This window comes from Protopterus annectens, chromosome 5.part0 (assembly GCF_019279795.1).
Source record: "Protopterus annectens isolate FY-2018-M chromosome 5.part0, PAN1.0, whole genome shotgun sequence".
NCBI lineage: Eukaryota > Metazoa > Chordata > Ceratodontiformes > Protopteridae > Protopterus > Protopterus annectens.
Genome location: NC_056735.1, coordinates 1,924,441,465 through 1,924,465,428, shown reverse-complemented (window position 1 = coordinate 1,924,465,428; position 23,964 = coordinate 1,924,441,465).

Sequence of the window (23,964 nt, the reverse complement as noted above, 5' to 3'; positions counted from 1 at the left end):
GCAACAGTATAGTGGTTAGCACGTATGCTTTACAAGCAGCCATTCCTGGTTTGATCTCCACTGTAACCAGTATGCATTTTATATGTGAAAGCTGTACATAAACATTTTTTTATAATTAGCTACTAAGTAGCATATATTTGTTAACTAGAGTAATGTAGTAGGTCCAGGTGTGAGGTGTCAGTTTAATAAAGTTGTGAAACCGCCATATAATCACAAGTACCCCATACAGCATAGTCACACATGAATAAATGTAAAGAAAGGACATTTGGGGATGTCAGGGACAGTAAACAAATTTATAATATGTAATGAATGATGATGCAATCCCATTCAGCAGATAGGGTATAAAATAAAAAATAAGCAATGCTAAGCATTGCACAGCTTTGCTTGCCAAGTGTAAGCATTGTGTACATATGACTGCTAAGCAATGAGTAGCCCACCTAAGTGGATTTGCCCATTGGTAAGCAATGCTGAACCTGCTCCTTTAGCCACTGCCAACCTTAGCTAAGCAGGTTTGTTTGTAGCGTAGCTTAGCTCAGCATATTCAAAACCATCCAATCATGGCAAAGGGTGGGAAATCAGCTATATTTAACCCCCACAGGCAGGAATACAGCTCATAAATGGTTGCAGCTTCCCATTGTAGGCAGTATGGCAGGTGTTGTTGAGGGCATGTGCTTCAAGGCACAGCGCTGGGGCATACAGGAGTCCAATGTCATGGTAGGACTCCTGGTAAATAACCATAATGAGAGACTGCTGCAGGGCCAATACTAGGGCTCTCAATATAAAGAGGAAGTCTGGGACCATCTCGCTCATGATCTCACCAGTGCCATTGGTATCCCTCAGACTGGTAAGCAGGTGCGACACCACCATGCTGACTTAAAGCAGAGTAAGAGGCATCTCTTGGATGAGTGGGTCCAAGAAGAAAGGCAGAGGGGTGATGTCCCAGCAGTGTGTAAGTATTCATATCAATAAATGTTTACCAAAGTCCAGCCTGTGTATGTGATGGATAGGTATGGCTAAATATTTCGCTATTCCCTTTACAGGTGCAGCTGACTGGGCTGTGAATCCGGAAGCCCATGCCTGTAGGTTGCAAAGGCAGTGTCGTGAGGCTGGTGAGTAACAATCCTGCTTGTAGTAATCATACCAAATAAATATAAAGTAGTAGAAAGTCACCTGGCAGTATAAAACTGTGTATGGGTTGTACTGAATAAACCAGACAATATGACAGTCCCATAGAGGGGGATATGTCAATAAAACCATAAATGCCTGGCAATAAAGTTCTAAATCCTCAACTGGTTGTGTTTACTCTGGTATTGTATGGCATTTAGTGTTGCAGTCTCTGAATAGTAATGTTGTATTAACCACTGTTACCCACACTGCGCTACATAAAAAAATATGTCTAGGAATGTCTGTGTAACACTGTTGTAAGTACAACATCTGAGTGTAGAACCAAGAAGAATTAGACATAAAACACTGAAGGAACAGACAGCAGTTTCTAAACAGTTCACTTTGATGATACTCAAATTGTTGTATTTTTAGCACACACAGCCATGGTTCGAATCTTGGGAGTGGTAGTAAGCTGTATGCATAATCATACCTCCCAACTGTACAGATTTTCCCAGAATATCCAGATAATTTGCTCATATTTTTGGCCTGTTCCTCTGTCTCCCTGGCAAATCACTGGGATGATCTCAGAATTGTCAAACATTTGATTTTCATACCTCAAATCCTACAGGAAATGTACATTAAAACAAATCCAGTTACTCTAGCAACTCTGCAAGTTTATAAGAGCAATATTCAAAATATGTCCCTATTTGTACCCCCATATTGTCAAGCTTTGTCCACAGTATTTGCATTAAGAGACTGAGAGGTATGTGCATAATATTAACTAGGAATCTGGGAATATGTGTAGAAACAGTCAGGTAGTGTTGACAAACATTCCCACCACAGGTCTTTCAGATAAGAAAACTGTAACTACCTGGCAATAAATTTTTAAATTATGGACTGGTAGTGTTTACTCTGGAATTGTATGGCCTGACATGTAGCATTCACCACCATCTGATATCAGAATAGTACTGTTGTGTCAACCACGGTTTCTGACACTGTGCTACACAAAAATATGTCTAGGAATGTCTGTATAAGACTGTTGTAATTACAAGGTCAGATTATACAACCAAGAGAGTCTTAGAAAGAAACACTGAAGGAACAGACAGTGGTGTCTAAATAGCTGACTCTGAAGAAACAACAGTTGTGGCATTTTTAGCAGACACAGCCATGGTTCGAATCCTGGGAGTGGTAGTAATCTGTATGCATAATCATACTTCTCAACTGTACAGATTTTCCCAGAATGTCCAGATATTTGGCTCATATTTTTGGCCTCTTCTTCTTTTTTCCTGGAAAATCAGTGGGATAATTTCAGGATTGTAGTCACCAAATAATGACATGTATTTGAGTGTCAGACTTCAAATCCTTCAGAAAATGTATATTAAAATGCCATGTTACAGTATCAATTGTCTAAATGTTTATAAGAGCAATATTCAAAATATGTCCCTATTTGTACCACCATGGTGTCAAGCTTTGTCCAAAGGTTGTGCATTAAAAGATTGAGATGTATGTGCATAATTACAACTAGGATCTGGGAATATGTGTAGAAATAGTCAGGTAGTGTTAGCAAACATTCCCTCCACAGGTCCACCAGGTAAGAGAAGCAGAAAGTATTCTGTGTACAAACATATCACTGCCCAAACCAAGGCCATAGGGTACTGTAATAATAACTATTGTAATAGTACCTGTAGAGTAATGATTAGAGCAATGATCATTAAAGTTGTGAGTACTGCAATGATATATAAGTTGTTAATTGAAATCCCACCCACCATATCTACTGTTGGGACACATGTCCTATTGTTCAACAAATATTGAAATGTGTTTCTATTAATGTTCCATGTTGAAATGCTATCATTGGTGGCCTGTTGCTATCAATGTAACCTGCATGTTGTTGTAATGGCCACTGTGGTTCCATACATGCATGTGTTCTGTTTGCTATGCAACTGTTCCAAATCTGGTGTTTTGGGTTAATGGGAATATCTATACATGCTGTTATAACTAATCCTGGATTGTGTTGACTATTACTAACCCACATATGTTCTAAAACTGCAGCACCATAGCACGTTTGGGAAGTCTGGTCCCAGTGGACCCACCTCTCCCACCTCATCTGGCCATGGCACTGGGCCCCAGCATGTCTGGGATTTCCCCGGGACCTCCATGTCTGCTGGTCCTGCACCACCTTTTGGGTGGAACCACCTCAGGGGATGGGGCTCACCCCCCCAGGGAGCAAGCACTGACAGGATACTGTCTCCTGAAGTCAGGTCCGGGGATTGGTGCATAGCGAGCTCCGAAGGGAGTTTAGAGATCTGCTATGCCAGCTTGAGGGCCACGTGGCACAATTAAAGGGTCAGCCTGCCTCTGCTGCTCAGCACCCAGCAGTGGTGACTGCCCATGGGTGGGGACATCAGTCCCACTGTTTCCATTTGGGGGTTCATGGGCTTCTGATTTCCAAACACCCCTCACTGTCCAAGGTGTTTACCCCCCCACATGTGTCATATATTGCCCCTGTATGCTGTTTTGTCTCTCTTCCTACCCAACCTACCTCCCTACTATCCTTTCCCAGCATCCCACTCTCATCTTAAAAAAGGGCAATCTGTTCCCAAAAAAAATTTTGCCCCATACATAGCTGTCCATTTTGCTCACGTGTCCATTGGGCACATGTAATCTGGTCTAACTGGCTTCACAACACATTATTGTTGTCCTCACCCCATCACAGAGGTTTGAGTGTCCAAATATACCTCCAAATTCAGTATGTATGCATAGCTGTTGCTGTAGAAGAAATGGACAGCTGTGGACCTTCCCTATACCCATCCTGCACATCCCTAGCTACTTTACCTATAGTCTGTCCCTCTTTGTGCAGCCTTTTTCACCACTTTTCTATCATCCCTTTTTCTTTTCTTTTAAAGAAATTAGTGAGAAGGTAAGCGAGAGTAAGAACTTTTAAGCAGTAGCAAATAGGATTAAGCCTGTTTGCATGGCACTAAGCAAGGCCTACACAGATTAAGCACTTTTCAAGCTAACTGTCTGCAAGCATATTCAACTGGAAGTTAGCATTGCTTACCACTGCACAAACCCATGCAAACCCACTTACAACTGCTTAAAAGTGCCTTAATCACTCTGTATCCAACAGCCCTTGTTCTGCCCAGTAACAAAATAATCCACCATTGCAATTCTCAAACCAGGGACTCTGCACACCATAACCACAGCAAGTTACCACTAAGCCATCTGAGCTGTAGATATGTGCAATGCTTTCTCAAACAAATCATCTAGCACAGTCATTCATTCAACATTAGGGAAAACGCGTATATATATATATATATATATATATATATATATATATATATATATATATATAGATATATATATATGTGTATATGTGTATGTTTATATCTAGACATACATGTCTACATATATATATATATATATATATATATATATATATATATATATATATATATATATAGTGCATTCAGACATCGGAGCCACACTCTGAACCTCTCACTGGAAAACATCTGACCCAAAGGCACTGTAAATGGGGGTGAAGGGGCCCAAAATAGGGTTCTCTTGTAATTATTACCATTATCTTTCCTCCACAGCTCAACTGTTCTGCCTTGCAACAAGTTTAGCAGTGCTTGCAAGTCTTGAACCCAGGACCCTGCACAACACAGCCACAGCAAGTTACCACTAAGTCATCTCAGCTGTAAGATGTTGGGATGATTTCTCTAACATATCATGCTGAACAGTCTACCATATGGAATGTACAGTCTGGAAGCAATAAACATTCTAATGACACACACAGTCACTCACACACACACACACACACACACACACACACACACACACACACACACACACACACACACACACATATATATGTCATATATCAATACTTATTGATATATATATATATATATATATATATATATAGAGAGAGAGAGAGAGAGAGAGAGTATATATATAGAGGGTGTACAGCATATCAAACAGCCATTATTCCTACAGCTGCCCCCTTTTGAAATGGCCAATGTCTGATTCTTTCCTACAGATCAGGGGTGTAGCTAGGATTTTCAAATTTGTACTGACAGCTCTCAAACTGCTACCCCCCTCCCCAGCCAAGCTACGGCCATTCTCGTAATTCACAGTTCGCTCTTTTAGTGTCGATGAGGAGGCATTCGCTGTAATGCCTCTTCAGTAATATAATATAAATTCACTCAAACTCGGTTCCTTGAATTGAAAATTAACCTGAAATGTCAGTTCTTTGAAAAATGCAGCATGGTAGTTGGGGTAGAGACTTTATGCTTTTGTTTTCTGTAAGTAAGGTACAGGTTTTGAGCTTGAGTAAATTACTAACCACCTGCTACCACTAACTAGGATGTTTCATTCACACACACACCCCCTACCTACCTCTTAGTGCAAGAAATATGGACAAAGCCTAAAATAAACAGGGACAGATATTAAATAATGTTCTCGTGAACTTAGAAAGTTGCTAGAATAACAGGATTTGTGCTAGTATGAATTGTTCTAAAGGACATGAAGTCTGAAGCTCAAATGTCTGTCATTATTTAGCAACTTCAGCCTTCAATGATTTTCTAGAAAATCACAAAATTTATGAGGAACAGACAAAAAATATGGGGCAAAAATCTGGACATTCTGCAAAATGTGGACAGTTGAGAGGCATGCTACCTACCACACACACACACACACACACACATACACACACACACACACACACACACACACACACACACACACACACACACACACACACACACACACACACACAACCTCTCAACCTCTCACAGCAACAAACTCATAAATAAAACTGAGGCAAAGGCCCAAAAATAAGGACATTTTTTTAAAATATTGCTCTTATAAACTTAGAAAGATAATAGAATAGTAGTAGGTCTTGCATCAGTACGATTTTTCTGAAAGGTATGAAATCTGAAACTGAAATGTCTGCATTATTTTCTAACTTCAGTCTTTAACAATTTGCCACTAATTTGCCAGAAAACTGCAATTTTATGAAAAACGGACCAAAAATGTGATGCAAAAATATAAAATTGCCAGCTGGGAACCTGTCAAAGGAGGGACACCATTTTAATATGAGCACAGTTAACTTAGAGCAGCTGACAAAATTAGAGAATCTACATGCATTTCTGAAATAAAAGTAATGTATAACTCTGATCATTACAGTTATTTATAAAAGTAAAGTGAACCCTCTATGTTTTCTTCCAAAATTGCTATTTTGTGGAGGGATCATTAGGGGAAGAGCAACATTTTGAGCCAAAATCAGGGACAGTTGAGGTTTGGCTATGCCTAATTCTATAAAGCAATTTATTTGCATGTACCTCTCAACCTGTTAATGCAATAAATCTGGACAAGGCCAAATATATTGAGGGAACATATAAACAGTACTACAAATTGCTCTTGTATAAATTGGGACAGTTGATAGAACAGGTCTTATTTTAGCATGCATTTTTCTGAAGGTTATAAAGTCTGAAACTAGTGTGTCATTATTTAGTGACTTCATTCCTAAATAATTTGCCAGAAAACCACAAATTGAGGAACAAACCAAAAATATGAAGCAAAAAATCTATTCATTCTTTGAAAATCTGGACAGTTGGGAGGTATAGTTCAGCTGGGGCTGTCTAAGTTTGCTGCCCTTCCCCCTCACAAAACCATGGTCGAATGGAGCCTCCCCCTGCAGCCATTCCAATGATCCATTACTTTGCTATTTCATCCATTTACCATAAACACTAATGTGCATACTGATTTACTTTTGTGATGATTTGAACTTCATTTGAAAGTTTTATTTTGCATTTTACAGCACAAACACTAAGACATCTGCTAAACAAACTTGGCATTAAAACTTCTCTGCCCTTGAAACTCACATTCATTGAAACAACATTAAAACCCACATTCAAAGAAAGATACATTTTACCCGTGGCAGATAGAAATTAATTCTGGGCTGCTTTTAAATCATAGGCCCCTTGCATATGAAACATACATGTGCTCTTTGATACACCTTCCTATTGCTTTGAACATTTTTCCAGTAAACAATGAAACAAAACTGCCCAATTCAGAACATTTCCATCATAAAAGTCTAGTCAAACTTTTACAGTCCACCATTATCAGTAAATAATATGCACAATCTCTGAAGTAGTAAAAAAAGTCATCTAAATAATTCCATGTTAAATAAATATAACTAATGAAGAGGTTGCTGCTAGCAATCACCTTTATATTTCATGACTTCACCGAAAAATAAAGTGTCTGATGCCCCTGAGGAATAAATTGCCTAAATTACATTAATAATAAGCTAGTAATATTGCAATAGGAAATGGATGGCAAACTGATAACAGGCTCATAGTTAGTGTCTTAACTTTCAGTACAGCAGCATTCACTCCTTATGGGAGAAGAACCAACAACCTTCTGCATTAAAAGCAAGTACACAACATTTTGTGCTACTAGCAATGTGAGCTGACTTAGCATAATAAGCACTAAACTTCTCTTACCCTGCAGCTCTCAGCTCCTTGTAAAATCTACGCAATACTCAACTACATCTCAACTTCGCAGCACAAGAAGTCTGGAAAAAGCCAAATTTATTGGGGTGGGTCAAAAGGGCAAAAAACAGGAACACATTAAACATTGTTTGTATAATCTTGGAAAGCTGCTAGAATAAAATGCTGTGTTACCATCATATATTTTACTGCCAAGGTCACTGTGCAAAATCGTCAGAACATACCACTATGCCAAATCACCTGCTTTGTGAAAGAGAGGAAGACTGAAACTTAAATGGCTATCATTTAACTAATTCAGTTCTCACCATAGCTGTCAACCTCTTAGCACAAAACACCTGGACAAACCCAGTAATGAGGGAATGCAGCCCTCAAACATATTCAGTGAATTCAGTTCTTGCCATAGCTGTCAACCTTAGCACAAAAAACCTGGACAAAGCCAATAACAGGGAATTACAGTCCCAAAAATAAGGACAAATTTCAAATAGTCATAAACTTAAAAAAAATGCTATAAAAAAAGGTTGTGTTAGTATATATTTATTGCTAGAATAAAAAGTTGTTTTACGATGTCACAAACACAGGGATAAGATGCAGACTCCACACAGAAGGCACCCCAGCCAAGAATCAAACCTGAAAACCTATAGCTGTGAGGCAACAATACTGCCACTGCACCATCAAATATGTAAGGAAGTAAACATTTAGAAACCTGAGGTCTGAAATTTAAATGCCTGTCAATTTGTTAATCAGGACAGTCTGACTTGGAACAAAAAAAAAACAATTCTCAGCAGAGGCCCAGGAAAAAATAATGCTGACATGTCTTTGTAACATGGGAGGACACAAAAGCAAACCCACACAAACACAGGGAGAAGATACAGACCCCCCCCCACACACACACACAAAGAAGGCACCCCAGCCAAGAACCAAACCCAAGAACCTACAGCTGTGAGGCATCAATGCTACGTTGCTACCAATGCACCATCAAATTTCAAGCATTGCAGTATTTAAAAACCACAGATACCATACAGATATTGATCAGATCAAATATGAGGCAAAAATCTGCAATTTTTTTACAAATGGTGGTGGGTAGGGAATTCAGGTCTTTAACACCTGCATACAAGGTACAGGGTTCAAGCCTGAGGTATTCCCTACCACCTTATCATGTGTAATCACCAGTACATCCCACCTGGGGCATTTTCACACACACACACACACACTCTCTCACACACTCTATTACAAGTAACAGTTCTGTTTCATAACAGCAAACTTTGTTAATTACAATATGATGTAATTAGGTAAATCAATCCATCCATTATCATTTGAAGTATATTGATTCATTGGTGGATAGTCCTGCATTCTGCATCTCAAAGTATACATATCTGTATGTTATAGAAGCTCTTCTGTCACAGTTGTTTTCTTATTGAAAGTCACATTTAATCATATCTATTATATAATTTGATAAGTATATATAACTGTTTAGGCTTGCAGAGATTCTCATCCAAACTTACTTATTTTAAAAGCAAGGGTGTATACAGGTGAAGTCCTTGTACTCTGCTGAGTATATTGCTTTTCTGAATATATTTCAGAAACAGTATGGCTAATGGAGACCAGAACATTTTTACAGCTGTCTAGGTGAAAGAAATCTGTGCATAAATTCTATACCATCACCCAAATGCATTTAGCACTTCATGGTATTCTCCTGCATCTCTTCAGTTACACTTACAAATAGAGATAATGACTCAAGCTTTGCAAAGTATAAATGAATAAGAAAACAAGTTTTTCTACCAAGCAGTCCTAACTGTCAGAGTAGGATGACTTGTTTACAAAGGAATGGAGAGCAGCCATACTTTCACTAACAGAAAATATGTTTAATTAGGAATATCTGTTCTCTATTCAGACTTCATAATATTATCTTCAGCCAGCCACTTCACACTTTCAAAATATGCATTATTTTTTTCAAATATTAGTTGCTCTAGACTCAGAAATGTATACATTTATAGGAATATCTGTTCTCTACTCAGACTTCATAATATTATCTTCAGCCAGCCACTTCACAATTTCAAAATATGCATTATTTTTTCAAATATTAGTTGCTCTAGACTCAGAAATGTATATATTTACAGCCTCCTGTTTTTAGAGAATTTCTGTCTTTATGTTGTGTACAAACATGAGTTGTGTATGTCAGTTTAGACAATTCCACGCCTCTTCTTAGGTTCTGTAAACCATTATGCATCTAAATAGTGCTCTTAAAAATTGTAATCAGGCCCATCTTCAGAAGAGGCCAAGGGAATACAGACTGAAAGACAACATGGAATATTCAATAAATATAATAAGCAACTAAACAGAATATTGGTTTAGAAATAGAACCATTCACTGTCACTCCAAGTTACCAATGACACAAACACTTCATATTACTCACCAACCCTCGGTCCCTCGGTTGCAAGACCCTTCTAAATACAGTCCTTGAAGTGAGACCAGCATAACGCTTGAATCCTCCCACTCGTGTACATCCAACATAAAGCTTGAATCCTCCCGCTCGAAAACGCATTTGAACTGGCCGGAAATACATGCGCGGTAAGCTCCATTCCGACTGGCTGCCCTGATGAGCTGACGTCATCGTGCAGTAAAGCACGAAAATAAAAAAAGGTGAAACTTTAAAATGCTACCCCCCTTCTAAATACGTTGTACTGAAATCAGTACAGTGCGTATGCCTCCCGACGTCCCTGCTACAGATGGGAATTATTTCATGAAACATATTCCCACTCACAATGCAAAGGACATGGCACCACACACAGTTTGCATACATATAAATATTTATTTATGTACTATTTTTGTTGTTTATGCCATTTCTTATAGCATTTAGGTTTTTGAAATACATAATAACTGATTAACGCAACTCTCAAAGAAAACACATGAAACAGTAATCTGCAAACAGAACATAATTTGCTGTCTAGGCTAAAGCCTTCAAGTTGTACAACAGTAAAAAACGCACTTGCCTTGAAGATAGGAATCAATCAGCACCTAATTACAGATGTAGTTTAACAGCCTCCAATTCCACTCTGTACTCAACTGCCTAGGGGTAGAAGTATCAGTTGTCACAATGTAAATGTATCCATTACATAACAATGCTTAACATAAAACGTCACTATCACACTGAAAAACAGAACTGTGTGCAAGACAGTAAGCTCTAGCCCTCCACTATTCCCATGGTGAACTTCCCATGGTGAAACATATGAAAATGTACAGCCATATATCTTAATGTTTCTCATTACTGATATCTCTCACATGTTGTAACAGCCTAGGTTAAAAACATTTAACACCCCTCCCCCATAAAATGTCTTACAAAGGCATATGACAGTGTTCTCCATACACTGACCTCCAGACTGTACAGTGTCACACATGTTTTGTCCAGCTGTAGCCCTCATATATATGGACCCTACACCACAACTTATATGGGAGTCCACATCAGTGGAATGATAGCAGGAATGTCAGCGCTAAATAATGATAGACCATACCTATCAACCACTTACAGCATGACATCTGGAAAAAGCCTGGAATATAGGTGGAGAACAGAGGATGAAACACAGGGCCATATTTGAAATATTGATGTTATACACTGTGAAAGTTGCTGGTGTTATAGGATTTGTTGCAACACAACTTTACTCAGGAATATGAAGTCAGAAACACAAATGGATGTTGCCATGTACTGATAGCAATCAATGGAAAGAATGCTACTGATATGTCAGGGACAAGACATGTGTGGGGAACAGACAAAACATAACAGCCAATCCTCTGGCTATGCAGACAGACTGTATTCCATGCAAAACTAGCACTTACACACAAACTCTGTAAAACTAGCAGTATTGAATGCATATAACAGCAATACTCACACGCTGACACTAGGTCTGGAACCTTATACAAACATGTAACTGGCCTGTGTCCACAAGTCCTGTTGTAAGAAGTATTGCTACCTGCTGTCTGTAACACTGCTGCCCAAACACAGGAAGGATGTCTTCCACACAGGAAAGGTAAATGGGACAACGCCCACATGATGTAGTTATGTATAGTAGTGGGTTGCTATGACATTGGCTAGTGGAAGAACTACACAGCTGCCTGCATGCAATTAGCAAGTAGGGAACAGCAATTGGTACAGAGGCCATCACCTGAACTTGAGCAGTACCTACAAAAGCCATGCTTCAGCCTACTCAAAGAAGATCAATCCCAGTAGTGGAGAGAGGCACACACACACAGACACACCAATAAAAAAAAACATAAACAAAATCTCGAAATAAAGAAACAGGAAGAAATCATGTACACAAAAGGAACCTGAAAATAAACCAGGTATGTGAAACATGTAAGCATGTAATTGAATATAGTACTTGGTCTGTAATAATCGGAGAGATGACTATGAAAGATGTATATGTGCCATCAATACTTGCTGTAATGATGTCCTGCTGAACAAATGCTATGGACATAGTATCTGGCTCTGTCTGCAGTGGGCCATACCTGTCAACTGTGCAGATCTGCACAGAATGTCAAGATTTAACCATCATAGTGTTTGGTCTGTTCCTCCAAACATCTATATTATTCTGGCAAATAGCTGAAGGTGAAAGTAATGAAGTCATGACAGACACATGAGTATCAGACCCCACCCCATTCAGAATAGTCATGGTAATGTGAAATATATCATGTACAAACTTCATAGATTTGTAATAGGCATATCTACGATCTGTCCCTATATATCCCCACCTACTGTTAGGCTTTGTCCATATGTGATGCTCTAAGAGGTGGATAGGTTGGGTCACAGCTGAGGAGCCTGACACATCCTGGGAAAGGACAGCTCACATATGGCAATGACTAGAGTGTCCATCAAATAGTTGTGTCTTTGCCACTGCTAGGCCAGTTAATGGGATGTTGCCCATATCCATATGTTACCTGTGAATATGAGTATTGCACGTTTGTATTGTAAATCTAGGTTACCTATATAGGGCATGAGCATTACAAAGCACTGTTGCAGATGCTGTGTTAAACTGCATGTGATATATTGAATTAATAACATTCAACTGTACAGTGTTCCTCTGGGCAAAGTTCACAGTTATGACAGATATCTGTAGTCACTTACACATATACTTGTGTTATGGCAGCTATATTGATACTTTATAAAAATTGACTTCCCCGTTAGGTCACCCAGTGAGGTGGCCCAATGACCAGAAGTCATGGTATAACAGGTTGAGATGTATGATTGTTCTGCACGACTGTAAATACAGTGTGCCATAATGACATAGAACACAAATGCGTACCAGGTATCCCCTGAGCATGTGTATATATGTGTATGTTCAACTGAAAGGCACAAAAGTAATAACTTGGGTCACAAGCAATCCAGAAAATAGGATGTGCATGTTACATGTATATAATATCACTGTCACTGCATACAACACAATAAAATGTGTACTGCTACTGATTGTTGCATTGCCATGACACTGATATGGGTACTACAGTAGGCATGCTTATCACGTAGTAATCAAAGAAGTGTACAACTGTGTTATGACCCACTGTCCATGCCTACTACTAACAGCTATATCAACACCCATATACACTGGATATCAAAGTGTACACACCCCTGTTGGAATGCCAGGTCTGTGTGCTGTATGCCAATGAGACCACAGGAAGTCATGTCAAAATGTTTCTCATCTCAAATGTGACCCATAACCTGTACAATTCTATTGAAAAAGAAACAAAGCTGTTTCATGGAAGGTGAGCAACCATTGCCAAGTGAAGATGTGATATGACGTTAGAGTACAAACCAAGATAAATGGATGCTGTAATCATCTCAGCAGGTGTTTACAAAACCTACCAGTGTAAGGGTGTGCACACACATTCAGCTGGATTACTGTACTGAGTATTACTTCCCATATGCTGGAGGGATGCTTCATAACCCAGAGACTGCCCATGCTATGGAATAGACTTCTCATGCATATCAAGCAGAGCACCTCACTGGCCCTCTTCAAGAGAAATCTTGATGAGTGGATGGGAAATAGGAAATTCACCACAGGGATCACTCCAGTTACTTTACTTGACAGAGGCACTGGGAATTAAGGTCGGTTGGCATGATGCCAGGGTAATCCTATGTGCTAGACTTGTAAAGGCTCCATGGCCATTAGCCTTGTACACACCTATGAACTTATGAACCTATATGTTTCCACAGGACAGGTTGTAATGTTCCCTATTGAACTGAGCAGGCAATAGGACACACCACAGGTGGGGACTGCGTTGAGATGTGCTTTTTTGGGGTCATATTCTAATTGCACAAGTACCATGCATTGTAAAAGGGTGTGTACACTTCATATCCACTATAGCTATATGGAATCAGCAGTACCTTACCTGTACAACTATCCTCCAACAACAATAGAATAATCCCCCTCAGTGGACACCAACAAGACAAAAAGCACAGGTTGCTATAGTGGCTGTACAGGGACACATAGATGCAGACCACAACTTGGAAGCAAGTGCATTTCTATCTGAGCAAGCATGTAGGTTCAGAGGTGACTTCCTGTAAGGCTGACTATGACTAGAAATCAGACATATGCAAACCACCAAGGCTAATTGCAACCTTGTCTACACATATGCACACACTCTCAAAGCCAGTAACACAAGTCAGCATGTACTGGGGGTAAAGCATACCTCATACACACATGACATGGATACAGGCAACATGCATCAGACAGGATAGGCAGGAACAGTGGCACCCTGTACACAACAGTAGAACAGGGGGATATGCACATCACCCACACTCCTGCCTGCATCAATGGTGAGCATGGACATAGTGCAGACTGATGGCAACAACAGCAAATCTTCATAGGGCATGAGAAAATCACAGTTTGCCTCCTACATGAACACAGGCATGTGCTCACAGTCCCATCACACACTACATTTAAACACACACATGCCACCATCCACACACCAGCCACATGGAAGATGGCCACTGTCATCCCTCTACACAGAAATGAATGGTGTGTAGTGGATTATGCCACTAAGTGTCCAACATTGGGGGAAATTGAGATGTCAGGGCAAGGAGTTTAATGCAAGATGAACAAGCCATGATAGCTTACAGTGTTATAGTATAGTCTGGATTATTTGCAAGTAAAACCCACTGTTGTGCATGTGGACAACTGTATGAGGGCATCTGAACTTTTTTCCTGTTTATGTCTTCCAGGTACAATGTCCCGAGAACGCCTGCATGCATTCACACCCCTGGAAAATGATGCAATAATCCAGTACCTCATAGTCCATCATGCCATCCTCTTCAAGTGCAGGGCCCAGGATCAGCAAGAGAGGACCGCCCTGTGGAACAAGCTCATCCACATGGTAAATTATGTCGGCCTGCGCAGCCGCAATTATGAGCAGATGTGGCATCGCATAAATCTGATCTGCCACGCTCATCAGCATGCCGCTGCAGTTTGGCGGGACCAGCTAACCACAGGTGGGGGTCATGCCATCCAGCCCCCACTGAAATATGCTGAGGAGCACCTCGCTAGCCTTGGGGCACCCACCTGCCAGCCAAGCCAGCAAGCTGAAGACAGCATTGTGGAGCTGGGTGCCACCCACACAATGGATGACATGACAAATGTGTCTGTACGCAGCAGCCATAGCCAGATGACCGGTGAAGTACCACATAGGCAAAATGTACAGGGGTGCTCATAGGAGGGCTGCTGGCCATCATGCCCCTGGCAGAAGTGCAACAGCAGGTGTCACCAGATGCATGATTTGGGCCGTCATGGAGGAACAGGCATGTATGGAACATTACACCAGAGACTGTGGCTCCAGAGGGCTACTCATTCTGCTGTACTTGGCAACATCCATGGTATTACAGGTGCCCACCATTATTTTGCAAAGGTCCTGGATAGATGCTTGGGTGAGATGGTGGGAATCCTCGACCATGTGGTGTCTGTGGTAGAGCATGTGGTGTGTGTAAGGTGGCAGCCACATGGACATAGGTCAGCAACACCAACAGGTGGAGGTCTACGTGGATGTGCAACAACTCACGGCCGCTCACGTCGTGGCAGTACCAGCCCCAGCAGTGCACTGGGGTACTTTCCACACCACAATGCAGCAGGCTACGTGCATTTGGTCCTAGCTGGTCCCACCAGGGACATCGATCCAGTGGACAGTGGATGCTTGTCATTATCAGAGGAGAGTACCATATCTGGGATGTTCCCTGATAGTGCCCATGAAACCCCTGGTATGCACAGTTCCCATGTCCATGGCGAGAGACAGTGAACTGTAGACCCTGTCATGTACGGTCTGCAGCTATCCAACAAACTCCTGTATAGGGCAGCCATATGCCAGACATGTGTGCATGCATACACATACACTTCACCAACACAGTTAGGGCACCTCCATACCTACACACACCACATCTGCACAGCCCATTTAATAAAGAGCCCCCTAACCCACATACATGATGTCAACAAAATGGCTCAGCCTAGGCCTCTGCCATCCCGCAACACACTCTGTGCATATGATGATACCTGGGCCACATATCTGTTATCCATAACATTGATGCAGGGACATGCTGATATGGTTCTGATGCACAGGATGAATGTCCTAATGTTTAGCAATGTAATGCTGTTTAACGTGTTTTCAGCTGGAATGATTAATGCCTACATGTCAGGGTATGTAGCTGTCCAGCCATGGTGCATTAGAGCTGTTATTAACACTGACTGATTGTGGTCTCCATAATGTATTCTGTTTGTGTTCTGGTGAGTGGATGGTGACTGATGTCAGCAGCTCTTCTACAGTGGACAATTGTAAGTCTACTGTGTGGCACACATCTAACGTCCATGAATAACACACACACACACACACACACACACACACACACACACACACACACACACACACACACACACACACACACACACACACACACAGAGGCTTTGGTGTTGATGCAATACACAGATAATACTGTTCACGTGGATGTACTTCATTGTGCAGTGAACTCATTTTGGCCTATGTAATTCAACCCAGACCAAATTGCCAAAACATCACATCAGGAAATAATCAGTTTGTCAGTTTAATGTCATTGACGATGGTACTGGCAGGGTATATGTCCTCTTCCACAATGTAATGCAAACCTAGAGTTGGTAAACATAAGTGTGCTGGTGTGGATGGCACAGCCCTCTCCACTTTGGAGGGTGTGGGATGGTGTAGAACCCCACATAGTGTGATTAACAACTACTTAACCTGTTAACATTAACTGTACAGTATAACAGCACACTAAGCTGGGGGGATACCCACAACAATAACCCCAATGTGGGTGGCTGTGTCCACAACAACCACACCCATGTATATATACCAACTCCTGTATCACTGTACAGCTGTACAGTGGGGAAGAGGGCATTTACACATTCACTACTAGTTTTGCTTGAATGTATTTCCACATGATGATTGCTTTGAAATGTTACCTTTAGCCAGTTAGTTCTCTAAAAAATGATCTCCTGTGACATATATTTGCTGCAAACTGAAGTAGATTCCTTCACATACACACACACCTACTTGGCAACACTGAGAATAGAACCCCTACCTAGGTACTTATTGCTACTAAAGTGTTTGGGTTTAATTGCACACACCAGAGAGCTTTGAGGGTGAGGTGTAACCCGAGTTTCCTTTTATAGTATGGTAATGGGGGATGTACTGGGTGTTACTGAACAATACATAGTATGACATACTGTCATATACACATTGACAAACACATACATTTATAGACATATTTGACAAATCTGGGTTTAGCAGTGCTAACTGCCTTGTCAGTGAGTCCATTCTGTTACAGCGTTTTTGTACAAAGCACATGCATCATTGGGCTGGCTAGTGTAATCAGTTACCTGTATGGTTGATAGTGACAGCAGTCCTCATACAGTGGACCTTGGGACATGTACTGGAGGTACCATGGTGTAAAGACAGTATACTCAGCACCCACACCCCACATTAGATATTGTTCTTACTGAAACCCATGATAATGCTCTGACATACTCAAAATTACACATTGATCAGGACTGAAATACAACCCCTTGTCTATCTAATCAGTGCTACTACAGGGATATGCATTTATTGCACATGCCACAGGGATAGTAGGGTGATGGTTTGTCTTGGCTCTCCTAATGTCAGCAACATCACTATCCCTTATAATGTATGGCAAGTTTTATTGTATTTGGAGAATGTGGTCTCAGAATGCTGTCTCCTACAAATATGCACACTTACACACATACACACACTTGCCAGGACTCAGAGGGTAACCCACACTTATCTATCTATTTGTAGAACAGTGTTATGCTCGTACTGCAAGCTCCTTGTAGCCCATAGGGTGAAGAGTGTAACAAGGTACATTTAACATCAATTACAGAAGCAGCTGTTTCTAAGTATGGCAATGGGAGGTGTATTGTGAGAAGGCCAACAGAGTATTATCAACTACAAGTTTACAAACACACTGACACTGTTATTCTCAGTAATGCACACTGACACATTTGTTAGTACTGGGGTCCATAGGTGCAGGTGTTCCTAGGTGTGTACCAGGATAATGTCTATGGAGAGATGAGGAGAATAGTGAATGTGGGTACAATGGTATCATGCCAACTGACATTTGTCAGCAGGCTATCAACCAATGCCACTTGATTGATCCCCAAGGTGACAGTTAAATTCAACATCTAATCTGTTTTTCTCTTGTAGAGGGCCAGGGAGGTGCTCCAATTGACATGTATGCAACATATATTATATAACATGGCCAGTGTCTGGGTTAGAGACCTGTACCCAAGCATGTTCTGTTGACTGTGGTAGTCTGGTTGAGGTATCCGTGGCATGTGTTGCATACAGGGTGGGGTTTCCTAGCTGTGGCATTCATAACACATCTGGGCAGACATGTCAGTGTCAGTCAATCATAGATTGCATGTAACCAGCCAAGATGGATGCCTGACATCTGCACATCTGTACAGAGGACAGACAAAAATTAGCTAGCCAACACATTATGCATTAGGATTACTGTTTGGACAGATAGACGTCTGACACTGTTAGGTATGCCATTACTCCATGACAGCAGCCCTCAATGATATGTCCTAAACACATAGTAGTCTACAGTTAATATCCACATAGCAGATCAATATTCAATAGGAGATACTTAATAACATACAGCTCACACACCAAGAACACAATAGTCAGTACTCAGAATTCAGCTTTGCATGCAGGGGTGTATGGTTCCAGTACTACAATCTGCAATCTACTCTTACTTGGAAAAGCACTGTTAAAAGCAGTAATGTAATGATACAATACATGCAAGTGTGACTGCATGTAACCTGGGATACTACCCATGTACGAAAAACATAAAAATAGAAAAGATTGTGGTACTAGCCATGCATATTTAGGTATCCCATACATTATTATCACACTGCTTGCTACTGTAATGACGGCACATAGAAGCATGCTATGTACATGGAATTAAATACACTTATTAAAGTTGTCATTACCCTGCTATTTTATCATACTGGAATGTGATCACTGGTTACCAAGGTCGAGCTATGCTTAGCAGGTGTAAGCATTACTTAAATGTAAATACTAAGCAGATTTGCACACTGGTACGTGAAGCCTACACGGTGTTAGCTCCTTTCTGTTTAACTGTACTTTAACATAGTTTACCATAGTGCAAACCTGTGCAAACCCACTGTTCAAAACTGCCTTACCCACTCTGTATCCAACAGTCCTTGTTCTGCCTAGTAACAAAATGAACAACCCTTGCAGGTCTTGAATCCAGGACCCTTTAGATGATAGTCACAGCACTTAACCACTAACCCATCTGAGCTATACAAATGTCTGTTGCTTGTTCAAATATATCATTCAGTGCACGTACTGAATAGTAGTTAACAACTGCTTTAACTACTATAATTATTTACTACTTGTTAGTGAAAATAGAGATGAATCAGTCAAGTTTTTATATCTTAATATACACATAGATAAATATGGTGGGATACATCTGAAAATGTATATACAACACTCATGTTTACACATAAGGATATATATATATATATATATATATATATATATATATATATATATATATATATATATATATATATATATATATATATATATATATATATATATATATACACACATCTGTAGATATATGTATACATGTATATACACACATATATAATTATGGTTTACCTTCATGTGTGCGTATTGCACAAGGGCGAACAGCAATTGTCTGAAAGGCAGTTTGCAAAGTTTGCTAACGCCAAACAGAAAAAAGAATCGAATGTGGAATGAACGAATGCACATTGACATTTGCTCATTGCACATTGCACAATCTGCATTTTGGGGTGGATTGCACTATAATGGGGATCGGGAAATGGCCCCTTTCCCCACTGTAGTGCAATCTCAAAGTTAGAATATTAAAGTAAGGGGGTGCGGGGGGCCTGCCCCCGTGCTTTACACTTCATTACCTTTTTTTCTCAACATTTATGTTCGGAAATCACCAAATCTGCCTTTCAATTTGCTGATTTTCGAACATTTAAAACTGTCACTGTTTTCATTTTCATTGTTACGATTTGCTCATATCAACAGTCGCACCACTGTGTTTTGCTGTTATAAAGGTAAACCTATAATTTTATAAATATATATATCTATATATCTATATATATATATATATATATATATATATATATATATAAAACATATGCCCATAACATGTAGTGGAGTCATACCTCAGCACCATAAGTCACAACCTCTTAGTACAAGGGAATGCAATGTAAGTATTGTAGTTATAAATGTAGAATGTTGCTACAGTAACAGGGGTTGTGTCAACAGACATGTTGTGTAGGAAGTCACTTCTCATACTGACATGTACGCCATCAGTTACTGACAGACATCATAAAATCATCATAGTGAAGTACCACACAAATCACAGTAATGATCCTGTGGAATACAGCAGAAATATGACCAATAAACATGGACAGTCTGAAACAATCTGGTCAGTCCAGAGGTATACACAGAACTCCTTAGTGCAAGATGTGTGGACTAAGCTTAAAGGGGATGTTTACAGCCATGACAATAAATGGGGATATTACACAAATACTTGAATAGATAAGCTCACACAGTTGATGCATTCACACCCTCCTGTCTGTCCTAACACATATTAACTGGTAGAGCAGATGTCCCAAGCCCTCATACTTCCCACTAGTTAGTGACATACATCTTCATAGCATCCCACTGCTTTTTCAGAAATACACAACACATATGGTGGCCAGGCAACAGTACATCTGACAAATATATAGACATAACATCACACTAGGTAAATACACTGAGCTGCTAGGCATGTCACAAAGCACTGTATAAACTACAGGCAGACTGCCACAACACTGACCCAAGTTTTCTTTGGGGGAATACAAATGTACTTGCAAATATAGCAGGCACTACAGGCATGTAACAGCACAGAGTAACAGACACCAGTGTGAAAGTGCATACCCACAACTAATGTCAACAGAGTCACAATCACATTATCGTAAGCCTAAATACAGTACAGTATATGGCCTGTGTGAACAAAACCATCCTCATATGTGCCACTCACATACTAACCCTACATATACTGGTCCAATTCACAGTGTATTCAGATGCCTGACTGTGGTATGGGACATGTGTCAGTCTGGCCCTACAAACATATACGCTGATAGGGTACCAGAAACTAGAGCAGCATGCAATGTCAGATAGAACAGGACCAAGAACACTGACATCTACCACAGTCTGCCCACTGGCCAAGTAACATTTACTTTTTTATTTATTTATTTTACATTTATTTACCCGGAAAGTCTGACTGGAATAAGGTCCATTTACAGTGGAGGCCCGGGGAGAAAAGCTCCAAAACATAACAAAAACAAATACAACAAATGACAAAACATTTCTGTACAGTTGCATATATACAATCAAGGAGATATATTGTGCATTAGTTTGCTCTAAGCAAGCTTGGTATATAGATAGCAAACCTTGGATATCATTATTGGTAGTGCAAAGCTTACGATTGAAAGAATGCAATCAAGAAAATTGCTGCTATTTGGCAGATATGTCACAGTGTAAGACATAGTTTGTAGAATAGTAGTCCCTAAAAGGGAGTATTTGAGTTGAACAAAATAGCTGAGGTAAGTAGTGAGGAGATGAGGTGTGGCAAGTCTGGAGAAGAGCAGAAAAGCATTTATGTGATGCAGGGACAGATGCCATGATTGCAAGAGGTGAGACTTAAGTGTCTTCTTGAAAAGTGAGATGGATGGAGCTGAGGAGATATTTTGGGGGAGGTATTCCATTCCCTAGCAATGTTGTGAGAGAAAAGACCTTTCCCTGCAGTGTTATTGGCTTTGGTTATGCAGAGCAGGGATTTGTTGGATGAGCGTAGAGGGCGGTTTGCTGAATATTGGTTTAGAAGTTGATTTAGGGCTGCGGTTTTCTGAGGTTTCCTTATTATGTTGTAGGTGAGGACTAACTGGTGATAACTAATTAGCTGAGGGAGTTCTAACCACTGTAGTTGCTTTAGGGCAAGAGAGTGATGACTTCTAAAAGTGGAGTTATTTGCAATTTTGCAGTTTTATTGTAGCATGACTCTAATTTGTTTATGTACGTTTTCCTGATATGAATTAGGATTGGTGATGCATACATTATGGTAAACAGAGGAGGGTTTGGGCTAGGGAGAGTCTTGCTTGGTCCGATAGGAACTGTTTGTGTTTGTATAGGGCTCCTAATTTCTTATGTACCTTTGTGATGGTTTGTGAGATATGGACATTAAAGTTTAGATCCTGATCTATTTCAACCCAGAGCAGCTTACTATGAGGGGAGGGGGAGATTGTGGTCCCGTTTTTGGAGGTGATATTGAAGGTAGGAGGTGTGGTTATGGATTTATTTGTGGTAAAAAGGAGTAATTTGGTCTTATTGGGGTTTAGAATAAGTTGGATATCAGTAATCCGTTGTTCCACGGAGCAGAAGGATTCTTGAGTAAGCTTTTGAAGCATGGTTATGGATGGGGCTAAGCAGATTTATGGTGGAGTCATCTGCATAATGTATAAGTGATACATGCAGGGTGGAAGTATGTAGTTTGTTAGTGAAAATGGTGAATAGTAGAGGACCCAGTATTGATATTTGAGGAACGCCTATAGTAGTTGGTTATAGAGGTGATAGTGTACCTTGACATTTAACTGATTGTTTTCTGTCAGAGATAGTTTTTGAACCATGAAGTAGTGGAGGGGCGAAGGACACAGTGGACAAAGTATCTAACAGTAGGTTATGGGAGACCATATCAAATGCTTTTGATAGGCCTAAGAATATGGCTAAGATGAAGCTGTTGTTTCTTAGTTGGTTAATCTGATTGGTAAAGGAGAGTAAAGCAGTAGTTGTACTATCATTTGGGCAGAAGCCATGCTGTGTGGGGGAGAGGAGGTTATGTGAGATTAAGAAATGCATTACCTGGGTGTGAGTACATTTCTCCAGAAGCTTGGAAAGGGGGGATAAGATAGCAATTGGCTGGTAGTTTGATATATAACATATTCACAATACACTGCTACACAATACTGACACTCTTGTCAAAAATCACCATAAGTACACAGACCTCACTACTGTACAGACTACAACAGAATGTCCAGGTTTTGTCCTCAAATATAAGGCCTACTATACATAACATGTCTATCAGTCTGATAGACATCACTGGCTTGTTATCAGGAATGATGTCACTAAATAATGATATACTGTGCATAGGCACCTCTTACTGCATGACATATGGACAAAGGGTGACAGACTTGGGGGACAGATGAACAAGCACAGGGCCAATATGGACATATTGCTGTGCTAAACTGAGAAAATTCCTGGTATAACAGGATCTGTTGTGCCATATCTCTTCTGAGGGATATGAAATCAGTGACACACATGGATGTCATCATGTCCTGACTGCAATCATCAGAGGATGCTACCCCATTTCTAAAGATAGGAAATGTGTGAGTAGCACACACACATCTAAAACTCAAAACTCTGGCCAGTCTGCAGATAGCCCTACAGGTGAGAGTTTCTTCAACCACATAACACTACCATGGCAGACTTTAAATCATGTAGAACAGCCATATCCACAAAAACCTTGTTAAACCAACATTACTTCAAATGTAGAACAGCAATACTTACATTCTGTCCCCATGTCTGGAGCATCCCCCTCCTGTTTGTTGGGCTGTCTCCACAGTGTATGTTGTAAGATGTATTTCCAACTACCTTCTCTGATGCTGTTTGTCAGACACCGACATGAAGTTCTGCTCACAGTGAAGGAAAAGGTCAATACCCACATGAA